The sequence below is a fragment of the Ornithorhynchus anatinus genome, chromosome 2, assembly GCF_004115215.2.
Source record: "Ornithorhynchus anatinus isolate Pmale09 chromosome 2, mOrnAna1.pri.v4, whole genome shotgun sequence".
NCBI lineage: Eukaryota > Metazoa > Chordata > Mammalia > Monotremata > Ornithorhynchidae > Ornithorhynchus > Ornithorhynchus anatinus.
The window spans coordinates 3,328,863-3,349,553 of record NC_041729.1 but is presented as its reverse complement, the minus strand read 5'-3'; the positions used below and the strand labels follow the sequence as shown (position 1 = coordinate 3,349,553).

At 49.5% G+C, this 20,691-nt stretch overlaps 1 non-coding gene across 1 annotated transcript; it reads right to left on the bottom strand.

Moving 5' to 3' along the window:
* Positions 1-1,045: 1,045 nt before the first annotated feature.
* On the bottom strand, positions 1,046-1,183 carry LOC114809932. Its single transcript, XR_003757703.1, has one exon. It is a non-coding gene; the product is annotated as a small nucleolar RNA SNORA7 (small nucleolar RNA).
* Positions 1,184-20,691: the final 19,508 nt, after the last annotated feature.

The window sequence follows — 20,691 nt, the reverse complement described above, 5'->3', positions numbered from 1 at the left end:
AGGAAAACGTAGAGGTTAGCGAGGTTTAACCGAATGGATTTTGCGACAGATTGAATGCGTGGCGGGTTTCTGCCCCCCACAGGAAGGTAGAGTGGAATGGGGAAGTCAGGCTGCGCATCTGGATTTCTGGAAGTTTGAGGTTGACTTTCTGCTCTAGCTCAGCAACCCAGGGAGGTGAGGTCACTGTTAGGAGCACATTTTCCCCAAAACCTTTCACCTATGGGAATCAGCGTGCCCTAATAGATAGATCCCGGGCCTGGGAGTCAGAAGGACCTGGGTTCTAATCCCGGCTCCACCACTTGTTCGCTGTGTGACCTTGGGCAAGGCACTTCACTTCTCTGCGCCTCTATGACCTCATCTGTAAAATGGGGATTGAGACCCCGAGCCCCGTATGGCACAGAGACTGTGTCCAACCTGTTTCCCTGCTTGCCAGCTGCACGACCTTGGGCAAGTCATTTCAGCCTCAGTTTCCTCATCTGCCAAATGGGGAGTAAAATGCCTCCTCCTCCTCCTACTTTGACTGTGAGCCCCATGTGGGGCAGGTGCTGTGTCTGACCTGATCTTCTTGGGTCTACTCCAGCTCTTAGACCAGTGCTTGATACAGAGTAAATACTTAACAAAGACCTTAATTATTTAGAAAGCTTTAAACGAAGACTTCATCTGAGTCCTGAGTAAAACCTACGTTATAGAAGTCTGGGCAGCCGGAGAAAAAAAACACCATTGGCTCATCCCCTGACCTCAAGAAGTTTTCCTTCTCAGTCCGTCAGTCGGTCCAAAGTATCTATTGAACGCCTGCTTTCTGCTGAACACCAGACTCTTGTCTTGTCTTATGTTGTTGACTCGTTTCTGACCCATAGTGACGCCATGGACACAGCTCTCCCAGAACGCCCCACCTCCATCTGCGATCATTCTGGGAGTGGATCCAGAGCGTTTTCTTGGTAAAAATCCGGAAGTGGTTTACCATTGCCTTCTTCCGCGCGTTCAACTTGAGTCTCCACCCTGGACTCTCTCCAATGCCACCGCTTCCCAGAAAAGGGGAGTTTTGAGTTGTAGCAGATGGCCTTCCACTCACTAGCCACTGCCCAAGCTAGGAATGGAAAGGGTAGGCTTCTCCTTCACTCTGCCTCCTGTAGCCAAGACTGGTAGAGGACTGGAAACTCTCCAGGTACGACCCTGGGAGGGGCACTGGACTATACTTATACACAGATGAGTGTTTATATGGAATATCCCCAGTGTTTCGACTACCATCTCTGTGTGGACAATTATGAAATCTACTTCTCCAGACCTGATCTCTCTCCTTCTCTGCAGTCTCTCTTGCTCCCTCCTACCTCACCTCCAGCCCACACACTTCACTCCTCTAACGGTAACCTACTCGCTGTACCTCGATCTCGTCTGCCTCGCCGCCGACCTCTCGCCTACGTCCTGCCTCTGGCTTGGGACTCTTACTCTCATCATATCCAACAGACAGTGACTCTCCCCCTTCCTCAAACCCCTATTGAAGGCACACCTCTTCCAAGAAGCCTTCCCTGACTAAACCCTCCTCTCTGCTTCTCCCATTCCCTTCTGCGCCACCTTGCCTTGCTCCCTTAATTCATCCTTTAATTCACTGTTGCCAAATTGTACATTCCAAGCGCTTAGTACAGTGCTCTGCACATAGTAAGCGCTCAGTAAATACTATTGAATGAATGAATGAATCCCCCCGCCGAGCTCCGGAACATTTCTGTCTATACCTGTCCATTATTTATTTCTATTCATGTCTGTCTCCTCCTCTAGACTATAAGCTCGTTGTGGGCAGGGAATGCATCTGTTCTTTTGTTACAGTGCCCTCTCCCAAGCACTTAATACAGTTCTCTGTACGCAGTAAGCTATCAATAAATACGGTCGACTGACTGACTCGGGAGCAGGGCTTCCAGGGAAGGTCTTCCTCCTTGGTCCCATTTCCCCTCTCCTCCCCATGGGTCTCTAGGGGAGATAGGGCAACAGTGGGCTTTCAGTCGGCTTTATTAGGGGTGAACATTTGGAGGTCGAATCCCTTGATCTGGACCTTCTCTTGCTTACAGAGCCCAGACCTCAGGTATCAGATTTCCTCCATCAAAGGGCTGTGTGTGTGTGCGTCAGTGTGTGTGAACAGGAAAACTGGTAAACAGGGTCAGGGAGACCCCCACACCCCCACGTAGGCACACTCAAAGTCGCAGACGGCTTGGTCCGTGAGCAGAAACGTCGTGGGTGAAATATCGTTGCCTCCATAAAGTGCGGCTCCTGGGATTAGTGCAGGTATTAATCTGCGAGGGCTTAATGCATTGACCTTTCACCTCTGGCAATTCCGTTGATGGGGCTGGAATTTCTGGACGTCCGCTGAGTGGGATTAGGAGAGAGGGATCCCCCCCCCCCCGCTCCCCCCGCCATGTGGAAGAGCCGGGGGCTGTTGGTCAACTCTGTCGCCTCTCCTGAAGTCTGGCTGAGGATTTGGGGAGGGCAGGGCTGGGGGGCTCGGACTGGGCCAAAGGCGTCTGGGGAGGGCCAGCGGCTGCTTAGGGTGGTCTGGGGCGTGTGACTTAGAAAGAGCATAAGCTTGGGAGTCAGAGGTCATGGTCCCTAATGCCGGCTCCGCGACTTGTCAGCTGTGTGACTTGGGGCAAGTCATTTCATTTCTCTGTGCCTCAGTGACCTCATCTGAAAATGGGGATTAAGACTGTGAGCCCCAGGTGGGACAGCCTGATTACCTTGTATCTACCCCAGTGCTTAGAACATAGTAAGTGCTTAACAAGTACCATGATCATTATTATTATGAGTATTATTTGGAATGGTTAGGGTGGGCCAGGGGGTGCTCGGGGTTGACTGGGGGGGGGGGGGCTGCTCAGCGTGGGCTGGGGGTACTCAGGTTAGGCACCCAAGCTGACCTGGTGGGGTCAAGCAGGATTCATTCTGTTAATCACAGTCTTCTAGATTGTGAGCTCATTGTTGGGCAGGGATCGTCGCTATCTGTTGCCGAATTGTACTTTCCAAGTGCTCAGTACAGTGCTCTGCACACAGTAAGTGCTCAATAAATACGATTGAATGAATGAATGATATTACATCCACAACAGGCTGCTTGGCCTAGAGACAGCTGTTAATAAATGGCACAGTCATCATTATTATTATTATCATCATCATCATCATCAATACCACATCCGCCAAGGCTGATCACACAGTCTGGAGGGGGGCAGAACCCCCGGGAACCTGAGCCATCGGAAAGGACGGAAGGTGGGGCGGGGGAGCGACCACTGCCGACCTGGATCAGGATCCAGCACTAGAGGGGAGGGGACTGTCAATCAATCAATCATTGGCCAATCCACAATCAGTCGATCAATTATTAGTAGTTTTTGAGTGCTCACTCTGTGCCCAGCCATATAGTAATCATTTAATAATATTTTTATATATAATATCACACAATTATTATTGTATTTTCTTCTTATTATGGTACTTGTTAAACGCTTACTATGTGCCAAGCACTCTTCTAAGCACTAGGGGAATTACAAGTTAATCAGGTTGGACACAGTTCACGTCCCACGTGGGCCTCACACTGTTAATCCCCATTTTACAGATGAGGTAACTGAGGCCCAGAGAACTGAAGTGACTTGTCCAAGGTCTCACACAGCAGACAAGTGGTAGAGTGGGGATTAGAACCCCAGGTCCTTCTGACTCCCAGGCCTGGGCTCTACCCAGTAAGCCACGCTGCTTCGGCTAAGCACTTGGGAGAATAATAATCATAATAATCATGGTATTTATTAAGTACTTACTATGTGCCAGACACTGTTCTAAGAGTTGGGGCGGATACAAGCAACTCCGGTTGGACACCTACATGGGGCTCACAGTTTCTGTCCCCATTTTACAGATGAGCAAACTGACACACAGAGAAGTGAAGTGCCTTGCCCAAGGTCAAACAGCAGACAAGTGGAGGAGCGGAGATTAGAACCCGTGACCTCCTGACTCCCAGGCCACTATGCCATGTTGCTTCCATCAGAGTACGGCACAGTGAGTAAACACAATCCCTGGCCTTAGGACTCTGACAGTTTCCTGAGTGCAGAACGTTGTTTTATCTAGATAAATAGCTTAGCTTTCATTCATATTCAAAGTTACTTTGCCCTTTCCCATTCACTTAATACCGTGCTGTGCACACAGTAAGCGCTCAATAAATACAGTTGAATGAATGAATGAAAGAAGACACCGCTGTCAGTGAAGGTCACATACGAATGGGTGCATGGCTTGAAAAGGTCAACGTGGGATCCACAGCTTGGTCACAGAGGGCACACAAAAAAACCTTTTCTACTGTTGTGTTGTTGTGGTTGCTGTCTGCAACACCCGGTGATGTTTGCGCTCTGACCTCTTTGTCTCTAGTTCCTTAAGTTTTTGGTCCAAGACAGCAGCTCCCTTCCTGATGGCAGGGCTCTGTGCCGGTCCATCTTTCAGCAGCAGCATCCCAGCACGCGGCTGGAACGCAGCACGTTCTGAGGCTCTGTGATCTCGTGTCCTTGAAACGCTCCCTCTGCTCTCCTGGCCTTTGATTTCCCAATTTCCCGACGTAGTTGATTAATCGCGTGCTATGTAGCCATGCACAAGTGATACCCCCAAATAATAATAATGATAATGGTATTTGTTAAGTGCTTATAATGTGCCAGACACTGTTCTAAATTCTGAAAATGAAGATGAGTCATCCAGGAATCGACACTGGAATCTTCTGTTGCGTAGTCAGATACGTTATCCATTGCGTCACTAGCCCGCTGCCAGGAGCATCCTGGAAAACCCTCATGTTTCCTGGTGAGGCCCCCTGGAGGTACCGATTTTTAGGATCGAACTGGGTGTGGAGAGGCATCGTGACAAGGAGGGAAGACCAGCCCCTCCACCCCCTGGCCCCCGAGGGGTTCATCACCCAATGTGGACACAGGTCTGAAAAACCAAAGGGACATGGGAGGTGGCAGGGGACATAAAGACACGATGGTCTATGGGGATGGTTTCTCGGATCAGAAGTCATGGCCCAGAGTGAAGAGCATGGACCTGGGAATTAGGAGCCTTGGGTTCTAATCCTGGCGGGCCCTGCTGCTCCTAACCGGAAGTAGGGCAAACCCAGCTGGCCAGGGCCTAACCAGGTCTTTCCTGTCAACTTCCAACTCCTGGTCTCCCTGCTTCCCTAGCTCCCCCTGTTTCTCCTGCTTCCCCCTCTTCCCCTTTCTCCCCCTGTTTCCTTGTGCTTCCCCATTCTCTCTACTCTGCTGTTTCCCCTGCTCTCCCATTCCCCCTTCTTCTCCAGTTCCCCTTGCTTCTCCTATTTCTCCTTCTTCCCCTATTCTTCCAACTCCCATTTCCCCTCTTACCCTGTTCCTTCCAATCCCCCATTTACCCTTCTTCCCTTCTTCCCCCTTCTCCCCATACCCCCCGCTTCCCCTTTTCCCCTTCTTCCTCTGTTCTCCTGCCCCCCGTTCCAATTCTTCCCCTGTTCGTCCTGTTCCCCATGTTCTCTTTCTCCTGCTTCCCGTTCCTCCTTCTCCTGTTCCCCCCTGCTCCCCCGTTCCTCATTTTTTCCCATTCCCCCCACTCCCTCTGTTCTCCCCCGCTCCCCCCTTCCTCCTTTTCCCCCTGTTCTCCCTGTTCCCCACTCCCCCTTCTTCTCCTGTTCCCTCTGCTCCTCCTTCCTCCTTCTTCCCCAGTTCCCCTCTGCTCCCTCATCCCCACTTCTTCCCCTGTTCCCCCCCTGCTCCCCTTGTTCTTCCTTCTCCGCTGCAGCAACCACCACCATTCTGCCCCTTCACTGACTTTGGCCTTCCTTGACTCCCTCCACTCTTCTTCTAGCCTCCGATATCCCGATTTCTTAAAAATAATGACGAAGATAATAATGATATTGGCAACGGTAATGATTACCATCATATTAATGATGTTAGCATTTGTAAAATACTAACAATGTACTAAGCATGGGGAAGATACAACGCAATCAGACCAGGCATCATCCCTGTCCCACATGGTACTCGCCTTTTAAGGGGATGGAAAAACGGGTATTTCACCCCCATTTTAGAGATGAAACTGAAGCACAGAGACATGAAGTGACAGCAGTAATGATAATGATGGTATTTGTTAAGTGCTTACTATGTGCCAAGCCCTGCGCTAGGCGCTGGGGTAGATTCAAGATCATCAGCTTGGACACAATCCCCATCATGCATGGGGCTCATTCCAGTGCTTAAAACAGTGCCTAGCACACAGTTAGCACTTAACAAGTACTATAAAAAAAGGAAATGATTTGCCCAAGGTCACACAGCAGGCAACTGGCGAAATCAGGACATCAGGTCCTCAATTTTGTGCTCTTTCCCCTAAGCCGTGCTGCTTCTCTTCCTCTTTGCATTTCAGGCCATCTCAGGAAATCAAGCCAAACTTGTGGCTAAGACACTCAGCTGCCCTCTGGTCCTGTCTCCCTCAAAGAGACTCTCCTTAGAGTCTTCCGAAGTTGCGCCGTTCTGGGCAGCTCTCAGACTGCATCCATCTTTCCCATTTTTTACTCTGGATGGGAATTACCACGGATTTTTCAAGACAGGCCTGATGCACGTTAACTGAATAGACACCGCCACCTCCACCCTTGCTCTTCTGGGAAAGACCCAGGACCTGGGAGTCAGAAATCTCCAATCCCGTCTCTGCCACCTACCTACCTGCTCTCTGACTTTGTACGAGTCATTTAACTTGTCTGTGCCTCGGCTCTCCCACCTGCAAAAGGGGGATTCACTACCTGTTCTCCCCCTTAATTAGACAGCAAGCTCCATGGAAGACTTGACTATTTTGTATCTAGCCTAGTGCTCGGTATTTTGTATTTAGCGTTAGTTAGCGCTTAGTCCCCATATCCAGTGGTTTCCCATTCCTTTCTGCATCAACCAGAAGCTTCTGACCACCAGCTTTAAGCTGCTCAATTAATTCTCTCCATACTACTCATCCACTCTCTTCTCCCTCTCCTCCCCAGCTCAACCTCTTTATTCCTGCCATGATAGCTTCCTCACCGGGCCTTTTTCCTGACTCCTGTGCCTCTCAACTTTCACCCGTGCCCCTCCCCCTAACTGGGAGATGGAATTAGAACTGAATTCCGCTGGGACTCCTGAAGATCATTCAACCAATCAGTCTATTCACTGAGCACTGTACTAAGCGCTAGGGTTGGCCCTTCCCCCTACCCCCTGTGAAATCCTCACACGAAGTCTCTGGCAGGCACCCCGGCCTATGATCCGGATTTCCCAGAGTCCCCCCGGCCCCTCAGGCCACCGGACACCCCGTCACGGCCCGGCCCACTCACCCGTCGAGTGTCCTTCCTCATTTTTGCACGCCCACCCGCTGGTCCTGAAGCACTCTGGGAATGCCGTCATTCGAACCCAGGCCGGGGAGACCAATGAACTGAAAACCAGTTCTCCACCGCTTCAGCCCCATTTCCTGCTGCCTATTAAACCGGTGATTTAGAGAGCCCCGGAGCCTGATTTCAAATGGGGATTCATTTTGGGCCGCCTCCCGCCTCCGTAGAGCCGGGGCGTGGGTGACCAGGGCTCACCAGACAGCCCTGGTGATGTCATCGCAGCCTTGCAAATCAACGGCTGACATCTTCCTCCAGGAAATAGCCTTTTCGGCCTGCCTGTTTTGGCCAACGACACACACGCACACCTGAAGCTTTTTTCTCTTTATGAAACCAATAAGCATTTATGAGATTTCTTTCTCCCTCTTCCCAACCGACCGGAGAAGCTCTTAGCGCTAACCTTTCCCTGACCCACACTCTGTAAACGACCCAACTCCCTTTCAACTCCGTCCAAAGCGAAACCCATTTCGGTCAAGGTAAGATTAATTCCCTTTCCGTTGATTGGCCTGTGGCTCGGCAGCGAGGCTGAGGGAAGGGGGGGAAAATGAAAGAGAGATTTGTGAATAAAAAGAGGTTTCTAACAGGGAAAGATATTTATAAAGTCGCAATTGGGCCCCGTTCTGTTTGGAAGGAATTTGTTATAATGGGAAAATACAACTTTCAGGAAGGCTCGAAGCGTCTTATAAATCGTCGACGCCACAGCGGCCGATCTCCTCTGGAGACAGCCCCGATCAGCTGAAGTGTCCCTGCTTTCCTCAAAACTGTCATGTCTGCCTCTTTGGAAGTGGAGTCGGAAAATCTGGCTACATTTTGGGTTTGCGGAATGTCTTGAGTTACTTTTCAAACATCTTAGATTTGATAAAACCCAAGACACGGATTTGCCAACCACTTTTTTCCTCCGCTAATTATTAAACCCATGTGTACATCAAGAGAGAAGCCTAATCCATGTGTTTCTGATTCATTTACACTTAACTCATCGAAATATTGTTTTTAAAGGGCTATTTGTTGTCCAAAAAGCCTTTTCCCCCCTCAGCTTTAAAGCTTTTCTTCTTAGAAGCAGGAAGCCGGCTTTTGCCAAGAGTAAATGAGGGAGAACTCCTGAGGCTTGTACTTTGGTTGGCAGGCCTGAGATGGAGGCTTGGATCCTCATAGTTGTTGGAGGAGAGCAACTCCCTCCTTTGAACTGTTGGAAAAGGGAATTAAGTGGCTAGCCAAGAGGCAGCGTGGCCTAGTGGATAGAGTCCAGATCTGGGAATCGGGAGGCCCGGTTGGTTGTGGTATTTGTCAAGCGCTTACTAGGTACCAGGCTCTGTACTAAGCGCTGGGGTAGAGACAAGCCCATCAGGTTGGACACAATCCGTGTCCCATATGGGGCTCACAGTCTTCATCCCCATTTTACAGATGAGGGAACTGAGGCACCGAGAAGTGAAGAGACTTGCCCAAAGCCACAGAGCTAGGTCTACCAACACTATTGTATTGGAGTATCCCAAGCGCTCAGTATAGTGCTGTGCACACAGTAGGCAGTAAGCTCCTGGAGGGGAAGGACTGTGTTTATCACCTCTATTCTACTGGATTGTCCCAAGTGCTTAGCTCAGTGCTCTGCGTGCACAGTGCTCAATAAATCCCACCGATTAGGTACATATCTGTAATTTATTTATTTATATTAATGTCTGTCTCCCCCCTCTCCCCTTACTGTAAACTCACTGTGGGCAGGGAACGTATCTGTTTATTGTTGTATTTACTCTCCAAGCGATCAGTGCTCTTCACACAGTAAGCACTCATGAAATATGAATGAATGAATGAATGAATGAATCGATAGATTGTTTGATTTGACTAGAAACTACTTGAGGGCAGGGACATTGTCATAATAATGTTGGTATTTGTTAAGCGCTCACTATGTGACAAACATTGTTCTAAACGCTGGGGTAGATACAGTGTGATCAGGTTGTCCCACGTGAGGCTCATAGTCTTAATCAACCTTACAGATGAGGTAACTGAAGCACCAAGAAGTCAAGTGACTTGCCCAAAGTCACAGCCAACAGGTGGAGGAGTTGGAATTAGAACCCATGACCTCTGACTCCTAAGCCCATGCTATTTCCACTGAGCCACGCTGCTTTCTCTTCACATTGTCATATATACTGTCGGTGGTCAATTCAGTGGCCATGGCGAAAATATAAGGCAAAGAGTGGTCAGGTTTTTGTATATTGCACTCGGTGAGTGCTTAAATTCCATTAGTCCTGCCATAAATAAGGTTGTCTTTTGTCAACCAAGAAAACTCCGTCTATGAGCGTGTGTGTGTGTGGTTGAAAAGGCCAATGTGGAGCCCAGATCTGTGCACACAAAAAAGCTGTCTCTGACTGTGAGATCAAGCTTTACGTTTGCAGTGTCGGATGCTCTTTTCTCTTTTGCCTCCTACTACTAATAATAACAGTATTTGTTAAGCATTTACTATGTGCCAAGTACTGTTCTGAGCCCTGGGTAGATACAAGTTAATCAGGTCGTCCCACATGGGGCTCACATCTTAATCCCCATTTTACAGTTGTGGTAACCGAGGCCCAGAAAAATGAAGTGACTTACCCAAGGTCACACAGCAGACACGTGGTGGAGCCGGGATCAGGACCCAGGTCCTTCTGGCTTCTAGGCCTGGGCTCTATCCACTAAGCCACGTTGCTTCTTTGTCTTTTGTTCCTCCACGCTGTGGAGAAGCAGCGTGGCTCAGTGGAAAGAGCCCGGGCTTTGGAGTCAGAGGTCATGAGTTCGAATCCTGCCTCTGCCACTTGTCTGCTGTGTGACCTTGGGCAAGTCACTTCTCGGTGCCTCAGTTACCTCATCTGTAAAATGGGGATGAAGACTGTGAGCCCCATGTGGGACAACCTGATTCCCCTGTGTCTACCCCAGCGCTTAGAACAGTGTTCGGCACATAGTAAGCGCTTAATAAATACCAACATTATTATTATTATTGAAAAGATTTGGCTTGAAGAGAGCTGTTTCTTGATGGCAGGTGAGGGTGCTGGTCTCCGCTCAGTCACTGACTCCCGGGTTTCATCAGGGATATAGATTTGTTCGGAGGCTTGCTTTACGCATCTTTAAAATGCTCCCTCTGCCCTCTTTACTTTTGGTTTTCCAAATTTAGTTCTCCATCCGGCAGGTTTTTAGCTAGCCTGTTGTCACTCATTCTCCATAATCAATCAATTCATCAGTGGTATTGATGTATTTTATTTTTTACGGTATTTGTTAAGCACTTACTATGTGCCAGGCACTGTTGGAAGCGCTGGGATTAATACAAGATGATCAATTTGGACACCGGTCCATCTCCCACATGGGCTCACAGTCTTAATCCCCATTTTACAGGTAACTGAGACACAGAGAGTGAAGTGACTTGCCCAGGGTCACACAGCAGGCAAGTGGCAGAGCTGGGATTAGAACCCAGGTTCTCTGGCTCCCAGACCTGTGCTCTTTCCACTAGGTCGTACTGCTCCACTAATTATTGTTAGTCCATAAAGCAGAATGTGCTGGTTAAACTTAGAGCTCTCGAAAGGAACACGTGGCTCTGCAGTTTTCCTTACAGATCAGAGAAACTTTCCCCAAATCAGGAAGAAGCTTCCAGACAGCAAACCACTTCCCATCTATCCCCACAAAACCATCCAAATGAGAAAACACTATTTCCATTCAATCCATCAATGGTAATTAATGATTATTTGCTGTGTGCGGAGCACTGCTTTCTAAGCACTCAGGAGAGTATAATATAACTGACTTGGAAGTCACATTCCCTGTCCCCAAAAAACTTACGGTCTAGAGACTAACTTACCATCCAGAGTTTAATTTCCAAAGGATTTTTTCTAGGCCTCTCCCACAGCAGTCAGCTTGGGAGCTGGGTTGGTCCCCCTCATTGGTGGTTTCGTTACGGATCCAGTTGATAACCATTCATTTCGCCTCATGAGTGATTTTATTATTTTCCATTTGCATTTCTGAGTCTTTGTTCACCTGTCTTCCCTGGAACCACTTTCCAAAATGGTGGTTCCCTCTACTCCCCGTAACTTGTTCGAAGGGAGATGGGCCATCTCCATGAGCAGAGGATTCTGGAAGACCACTACAGCCGACAGCCCGGTCTGGTGGATGGCATTCAGGAGTGGGGCTGCTCTCCAGAAGTGGTGTGGTTTGGTGGAATGAGCCCGGGCTTGGGAGTCAGAGGTCATGGGTTCTAATCCCGCTTCTGCCACTTGTCAGCTGTGTGACTTTGGGCAAGTCACTTTACTTCTCTGTGCTGATTCAGTTACCTCCTCTGTAAAATGGAGATTAAGACTGTGAGCCCCATTGTGGGACAACCTGACTGGGACAACCTGAATACCTTGTATCCACCCAGCGCTTAGAACAGTGCTTGGCACATAGTAAGCGCTTAACAAATACCATCATCATCATCCATGAGCAGAGGATTCTGGGAGACCACAGCAGCGGACAGACCGGCCTGGTGGTTGCCAGACAGGAGAGGGGCTGCTTTCTAGGGGCAGAGGCTAAGGAGAAATCAAACCGAGAGGTGGATTCTCAAAAAGTGACCGGCACTACACGTGACGAATGCCTCAGTACGGCAAGCGAAAATCCTTTCGTGATTACCACGAGAGCATTGGTCACCCGTGGATCTTTTCAACTACCGGGAGAGGATGTTCTCTTCAACAGCACCACCTTCGCTTCAGTCCAAGGAGGGAGTGGAGAAATGAGCCTGATTGTCCTGTTTACTGCCACATTATCAGGAGGCAATTTCACTCCTGATTAGGGGTCAGGAGGTCATCGTCATTCCTGCAGCTGGCTTCTTCCCATCTCCCTTCCTAACTCACCCTCTGGCGTGAGAACTGGGCCTTTTCTTGATTTTGTCTGAAGGAAGAGCGGAAGAGAAGATGGAGACCAAGGTGACTCCCACCATCTTCCAAAGCAGACGGTAACCACATCAGCATCATCAATTAGTGGATAGAGCCCGGGCTTGGGAGTCAGAGGTCATGGGTTCTAATTCTGGCTTTGTTACTTGTCAGCTGTGTAACTTTGGGCAGGTTACTTAACTTCTCTGTGCCTCAGTTATCTCATCTGTAAAATGGGGATGAAGACTGTGAGCCCCATGTGAGACAACCTGAAAACCTTGTATCTCCCCCAGCACTTAGAAGAGTGCTTGACACATAATAAGTGCTTAACAAATATAATTATTATTATGATGATGAGTAGAGACTGTACTGAGCAGCCACCATGTACAGAGACCGCACCTAATGCCTCCTATGGCCAGGGACTGTACTGAACACCTACTGGGTAGAGACTATACTGCTCACCTACTATGTGCAGAGATGACACTGAATGCCTATTGGGAGCAGAGACTCTGTTGAGACCCTATTGAGTTAAGAAACCATTTTGAGTGTCTACTGCGTGCAGAGACTACTGAGTTACCACTGTGAGGAAACCCAACTGAGCACCTACTGTCTGAGCAGCTGTTGTGTGCAGAGATTATACTGAATGCTTACTGTGGGCTGAGATTATAAAGAGCTCCTGCTGTATGCAGAGACTGAACTGAATGCCCGCCGTGGGCAGAGTGGATTACAGTATGTCTTCTGTGTGCAGAACATTGTATTAATCACTTAGTGTGGTTAGGGACTGTAATGACCTCCTTCTTGCCAAATCCAGTGGCTTCTACTCCATCCTAATCTTCCTTGAACTCTCACTTGCTTTTGACACTCTTGACCACCCCCTTCTCCTGCAAATATTATCCAACTTAGGCTTCACCGACACTGTCCTCTCTTGGTTCTCTCCCTATCTCTCTGGCTGCTCATTCTCAGTCTCTTTCACGGGGTCCTTCTCTCCCTCCCACCCACTAACTGCGGGGGTCCCCCCGGGTTCTGTTCTGAGGCCCCCTTCTATTCTCCATCGACACACGTTCCCTGGGAGAATTCATTTGCTCCCACGGCTTCAATTACCACCTCTATGCAGATGATTCCCAAATCTCCATCTCCAGCCCTGATCTCTCTCCCTCTCTGCAGTCTCGCATCTCCTCCTGCTTTCCAGACATCTCTACTGGGATGTCCTGCTGTCACCTCAAATTGAACATCTCAAACCAGAATTTTTTATCTTCCCACCAAAGGCTGTCCTCCCACTAACTTTCCCAACACTGTTTACAGCACCAGCATCCTTCCTGTCTCAGAAAAGCCCGTAACCTTGGCGTTATCCTCGACTTCTTGCTCTCAATTAACCCACATATTCAATCCATTCCTAAATCCTGTCGTTTCAACCTTCACAACATTGCTATAATCCAATTTTTCTTCTCCATCCAAACTGCTGCAATGTAAATCCAAGCATTTATCCTATCCTACCTTGTTTCAGCCTTCTTACCGGCCTCCCTGCCTCTCGTCTCTTCCCACTCTAGTCCATACTTCACTCTGCCGTTCAGATTATTTTTCCATAAAACGGTTAGTCCATGTCTCCCCACTCCTCAAGACCCTCCAGGGGTTGCTTATCTTCCTCCACATCAGACAGAAACTCCTCACCATTGACTTTAAAGCACTCAATCACCTTGCCGACTCCTACTTCACCTCGCTACTCTCCTACTACAACCCAGCTCATGCACTTTGCTCCTCTAATGCCAAACTTTTCACAGTATCTCCATCTCATCTATGTGTCCGTCGATACTTTGCCCACGACCTGCCTCTGGCCTGGAACACCCTCCCTCCTCAAATCCGTCAGATGATGACTCTTCCCCCCGTGAACCTTCAAAAACTTATCCAAGGTCCATCTCCTCCAAGAGGCCTTCCCTGACTAAGCCTGCTTTTCCTTTTCCTCCACTCCCTCCTCTGTTGCCCTGATTTGCTCCCTTTATTGATGATAATCATGATAATAAATAATGATGGTATAATCATAATAATGAAAGTCCTCTGAACTTTTAAAATTCATGGTATTTGTTAAGTGCTTATTAGGTGTCAGGCACTGTACTAAATGCTGGGGTAGATACAAAATAGTGAGATCTCATATGGGGCTTACCATCTATGTCTTGGATGGTTCAGGCATTCACCTGTCAGGAGGCAGGAGGTTGGATCCCTTGTATTCATTCATTCCTTCATTCAATTGTATTTATTATTATTAATAATAATAGTAGTGATATTTGTTAAGCGCTTACTATGTGCCAAGCACTGTTCTAAGCGCTGGGATAGATATCATGTTATCAGGTTGTCCCATGTGGGGCTCACAGTCTTAATCTCCATTTACAGATGAGGCAACTGAGGCACAGAGAAGTTAAGTGACTTGCCCAAAGTCACACAGCTGACTAGAGGTGGAGTTGTGATTAGAACTCAGGACCTTTGACTCCCAAGCCCGGGCTCTCTCCACTAAACCACGCGGCTTCTCTGGGTTCCTTGGGTGCAGAGCACTGTACTAAGTGCTTGGAAATAAAGCAATAAAGAGTGGCAATCCCTGCCCCAAACGAACTCACAGTCTAGAGAGGGTGAGACAGACATTAATACAAATAAACAGACATTAATATAAATAAATGAAATTACAGATATATATTAAGTCCCCACCCTGCATCATAAACAGTGGTCACCATATCCTCACAGAAAGGAGAGCCAATTTTTAGGATGATTTGGGTTGTACTAAGGGAGAACTTCTCTCAGGGAGGGAGAATGGATGGGATGAAGGAAGTTCTAGAAGATTCCTCCCCGGAAGTTGCAAAAGAAGTCTTTACTGGTGATCTTGGGCTCTTCCTCTTGGTGAAAGAGTCTCTGGATCAAGTTTGAGGGTAAAAGGGCACTGTAACTTGTTTCTGGTGGACTCTCCAGGCGCTTAGCACAGTCCCCCCGTCCCTCAGGGGGTTCACAGTCTAAAATGAAGATGGAGGGAGGGGGCATAGAGAGACTGAGAAAGAAATATCAGGAGACAGAGTGATGGAGAGAGAAAGAGTGAGACATTGAGTCAAAGAGAGGCTGAGAAAGAAGCCTGATGAGTCAGAGGTCAATAATAATAATAATAATAATGATGGTCTTTGTTAAGCACTTACTATGTGCCAAGCACTATTCTAAGTACTGGGATAGATACAAGGTTATCAGGTTGCCCCACATTCATTCATTCATTCATTCATTCAATAGTATTTATTGAGCGCTTACTATGTGCAGAGCACTGTACCAAGCCCTTGGAATGGACAAATCGGCAACAGATAGAGACAGTCCCCGCCTATTGACGGGCTTACAGTCTCACAGTCTTCATCTCCATTTTACAGGTGAGGTCACTGAGACATAGAGATGTTAAGTGACTTGCCCAAGCCACACAGCTGATAAGTGGTAGAGCCGGAATTAGAACCCACAACCTCTGCCTCCCAAGCCTGTGCTCTTTCCACTAAGCCATGTTGCTTCTCAATAGAGACACAGAAAGCCCTAGAGAGAGAATTAGAGAAACACAGAGACTAATTAGGCACTTAGTACATACAGTATGCACTCCGTAAATACAATTGGATGATTAGAGGGACACAGAAAATGGGGCAGACAGAAAGAGACACAGACAGAGGTAGCCACGGAGTCGGGGGGAGACAGCAAGAGATGGTTTAAGTCACAGAAAGAGTCAGAGACAGACAGACTCAGAGACAAAAACGCAGAGAGACCTATACAAACACAGGGAGAGTCCCAAAGAGACACAGAGACAGACAGAGGGAGATATAGAGGGACTGAGAGGAAAGAGAGAGACACAGAGGGAAAAACAGAGAGAGGGAGATGGAGACACCCCAAGACAGAAGGAAGGGAAAGACATAGAGACATAGAGAGAGAGAGAGACAGGGAGCGAACCATTCAGATCATTTTTATTTCCATCTGGGTCACGTTAAGGAAAATATATTTAGAGGAAGAAATAAGGGGCTCTATTATAGGAAGCCTCATTAGAGGGGCTGGCAGGGGTTAAGCCAGCTCCTACAGCCTATACATCTTAATCTCCCGGAGCCCGGGAGCCGAGGAGGCAGGCCTGGAAGGAGGGGCCGGGGGACGGGAGAGAGAAAGGTAGAGGACCTGGCGGACGGCCAGGGCCGGATCAGAGAGCCCTTTCCTGCGCTTCACTGGACGCATTCGTTAAAGCTCAGCAGGGGACCCACGCTTGGCTCTGCCCGAGGAAAATGGCAGCCAGGGTGTGGGTGGCTGGGGAAAATAGTGGCTGAGGAGAAAGCAGTTGTTGAGAAGGCATCTGGGGAAAATGGTGAATGGGGGAGGGAAGCCAGGAAGAGGGCAGCCAGGAGCGCACGATGGGAGAAAATGGTGGCTGGAGAGAGAGGGTGGCCGGGGAGAGGGAGACCAGGGAATATGGCAGTCAAGGAGAGAGCAGCTAGGGAAAATAGTGGCCAAGGAGAGGGTGGACAGGGAGAAGAAGGTGACAGGTGGGAAGGTGGCTGAGGAAAATAGACGCCGGGGAGAGTGCAGTCGGGGGGAGGGTGGCTGGGGAGAAGATGGATGGGGAAAATGGAGGATGGGAAAGGGTGGTCGGGGAGAAGGAGACTGGAGAAAGTGGTGGTCAGGAAGAGGGTGGTTGGGAAAATAGTGGCCGAGAGAGGGTGACCGGGGAAAATGGTGGATGGGGAGAGGGCAGCCTGGGAAAATGGCAGCCAGGGAGAGGGTGGATGGGGAGAAGGTGGCCGAGGAGAGGGTGGTCGGGGCAAGGGTCGCTGTGGTTAGGGCATGTGGGGAGAGGGTGGTTGAGGAGAGGGCGGCCTGAGAAAGTGGAGGTTGGGGAGAGAGAGCCCGGGTAGAGGGTAGAGGGTAGGGAGAGGGCAGCCTGGGAAAATGGAATCCAGGGAGAGGGTGATTGAGGTGAGGGCAGCCTGAGAAGATGTTGGCTTGCCGGATGGTGGCTGAGGAGAGAGTGGCCAGGGAAAATGGTGACTGGAGAGAGTGCTGGGGAGAGGGTGGCTGGGGAAAATGGGGGTTAGGGAGAGGGAAGCCTGGGAAAAATGGAATCCAGGGAGAGGATGGTTGGGGAGAACGTGACCAAAGAGAGGGTGGTCAAGGAGAGGGTCACAGCGGGAGAGGGCAGCTGGGGAAAATGGCAGCTGGGGCGAGTGCGGTAAGGGAGTAGGCAGCTGGAGAAAATGACCACCAGGAAGAGGGTGGTTGAGGAGAGGGTGGCCTAAGAAAATGGGGGCGGGGGGAGGGTGGTTGAAGAGAGCTTGGCCAGGAAAAGTGGTGGCTGGGCAGAGGGTGGAAGGGGAAAATGGCAGCCGAGGAGAGGGAGGCCGGAGAGAAAGCGGCTGGGGAAAATGGCAAGTGGGGAGAGGGCAGCCGGACAAAATTGCGGATGAGAAGGGGGCGACCCAGGAAGAGGCAAGCCAGGGAGGAAGGCGGGCCACTGGGCATCTCTGCCCATAGCAAGTCTACTGGCCGGGGGATTCTGGGAAGTTACCTGAAAGGAGTAGGCGTGTCGTAGAAGTAGATTTATGGTCTTGGGTGCAATGCAGTGGATTTGATGCTATGGAAGGACAATAAGCTTGAAAACACTCAGTGAGTTCTCTCTTCCTACCTCCCCTCACTGATCTTCTACGCCAGCCCAGCCCTCACACTTCACTCCTCTAATGCCAACCGACTCGCTGTACCTCGATCTCATCTATCTCACCGCCGACCCCCTGGTCCAAATCCTGCCTTGGGCCTGGAACTCCTTCCCCCTTCGTATACAACAGACCACCTCTTTTCGTACCTTCAAAGCCTTATTAAAATCCCATCTCTTCCAAGAGGCCTTCCCGGACTAAGCCCTCATTTCCTCTTCTCCATCTCCCTTCTCCATCGCCTAGACACTTGGATCTGTATCTTTTAGGCACTCAATCACCTCACCCTCCGTGCCACAGTTCTTTCACTCTTAATGTTGGTAATGTTGGTATTTGTTAAGCGCTTACTATGTGCCGACCACTGTTCTAAGCGCTGGGGTAGACACAGGGGAATCGGGTTGTCCCACGTGGGGCTCACAGTCTTCATCCCCATTTTACAGATGAGGTCACTGAGGCACCGAGAAGTGAAGTGACTTGCCCACAGTCACACAGCTGGCAAGTGGCCGAGCCGGGATTCGAACCCATGACCTCTGACTCCAAAGCCCGTGCTCTTTCCGCTGAGCCACTCTTCAATTTCCTTTATCTGTAATTTACTTTAATATCTATCTGCCCATCTTGACTATAGCTCCTTGAGAGCAGAAACTATATCTACTAACCCTACCGTACTGAATTCTCCTAAACATTTAGTACGGGGTTCTACCCACAGTGCTCAATAGTTATTATTTTTCATTCATTCAATAGTATTTATTGAGCCCTTACTATATGCAGAGCATTGTACTAAGCGCTTGGAATGTACAAGTCGGTAACGGATAGAGAAGCAGCGTGGCTCAGTGGAAAGAGCCCGGGCTTGGGAGTCAGAGGTCGTGAGTTGGAATCCCGGCTCTGCCACTTGTCAGCCGTGTGACCGTGGGCGAGTCACTTCACTTCTCTGGGCCTCAGTTCCCTCATCTGTCAAATGGGGATTAACTGTGAGCCTCACGTGGGACGACCTGATTACCCTGTATCTCCCCCAGCGCTTAGAACAGTGCTCTGCACATAGTAAGCGCTTAACAAATACCAACATTATTATGACATAGAGACAGTCCCTGCCCTTTGACGGGCTCACAGTCTAATCGGGGGAGACGGGCAGACAAGAACAATGGCAATGAATAGAGTCAAGGGGAAGAACATCTCATAAAAACAGTGGCAAATAAATAGAATCAGAATGAGAAGCAGTGTGGCTCAATGGAAAGAGCACGGGCTTGGGAGTCAGAGGCCATGGGTTCGAATCCCAGCTCTGCCCCTTGTCAGCTGTGTGACTGTGGGCAAGTCACTTCACTTCTCTGGGCCTCAGTTCCCTCATCTGTAAAATGGGGATTAAGACTGTGAGCCTCACGTGGGACAACCTGATGACCCTGTATCCACCCCAGCGCTTAGAACAGTGCTCTGCACATAGTAAGCGCTTAACAAATATCAGCATTATTAATCAGGGTAATGTACATCTCATTAAACAAAATAAACAAAATAAATAGGGTGATGAAGATATCTACGGTTGAGCGGATGAGTACGGTGCCGAGGGGGTGAGACGGGAGAGGGGGAGGAGGAGAGGGAAAGGGGGGAGAAGAGGGTTTAGCTGCAGAGAGGGGAAGGGGGTGGGTAGAGGAAGCAGAGGGAAAAAGGGGGGAGCTCAGTCTGGGAAGGCCTCTTGGAGGGGGTGAGCTTTAAGTAGGGATTTGAAGAGGGGAAGAGAATTAGATTGTCGGAGGTGAGGAGGGAGGACATTCCGGGACCGCGGGAGGACGTGGCCCGGGGGTCGACGGCGGGACGGGCGAGACCGAGGGACGGTGAGGAGGTGGGCGGCGGAGGAGCGGAGCGTGCGGGGTGGGCGGGAGAAAGAGAAGGGAGGAGAGGTAGGAAAGGGCAAGGTGATGGACAGCCTCAAAGCCTAGAGTGAGGAGTTTTTGTTTTGAGCGGAGGTTGATAGGCAACCACCGGAGGTGTTTAAGAAGGGGAGTGACAGGCCCAGATCGTTTCTGCGGGAAGATGAGCCGGGCGGCGGAGTGAAGAATAGACCGGAGCGGGGCGAGAGAGGAGGAAGGGAGATCGGAGAGAAGGCCGACACGGTAGTCTAGCCGGGATATAACGAGAGCCCGTAGCAGTAAGGTAGCCGTCTGGGTGGAGAGGAAAGGGTGGATCTTGGCGATATTGTAAAGGTGAGACCGGCAGGTCTTGGTAACGGATCGGATTATTATGGTATTTGTTAAGCACTCACTAGGTGCCAGGCACTGTATTAAGTGCTGGGTGGATACAAGCAAATTGGGTTGGACACATTCCCTCTCCCCCACAGGGCTCACGGTCTCAATCCTCATTTTACAGATGAAGTAACAGAGGCACGGAGAAGTACAGTGACTTGCCCAAGGTCACGCAGCAGGCAAGTGGTGGAGCCAAGATTAGAACCCATGACCTTCTAACTCCTAGGACTGTTTTCTATCCACTGGGCCATGCTGCTTCTCTATATAAATAATCAATGAATACCATTGATTGACTGATTGACTGACTAGCCCAAAAAGAAACACATTCCTTGCCCACCAGGAACTTCCAGTCTAATGGGGAAGACAGGCATGAATTCTTCCCAAACCGAGTTCTCAAAATAATTGTAAAATTAATAAACTCTCAGACATCAGTATTGTGGGTGGATACTAAAAACGACAGAATACCTGGAGATGGTAGGTGGCTAGGGCTTGAGAGGCCAGGGTTGGATCCGGGGAGACGAAAGCACTCTGTACAGCGTTCTGCACACAGTAAGTGCTCAATGAATATGATTGAT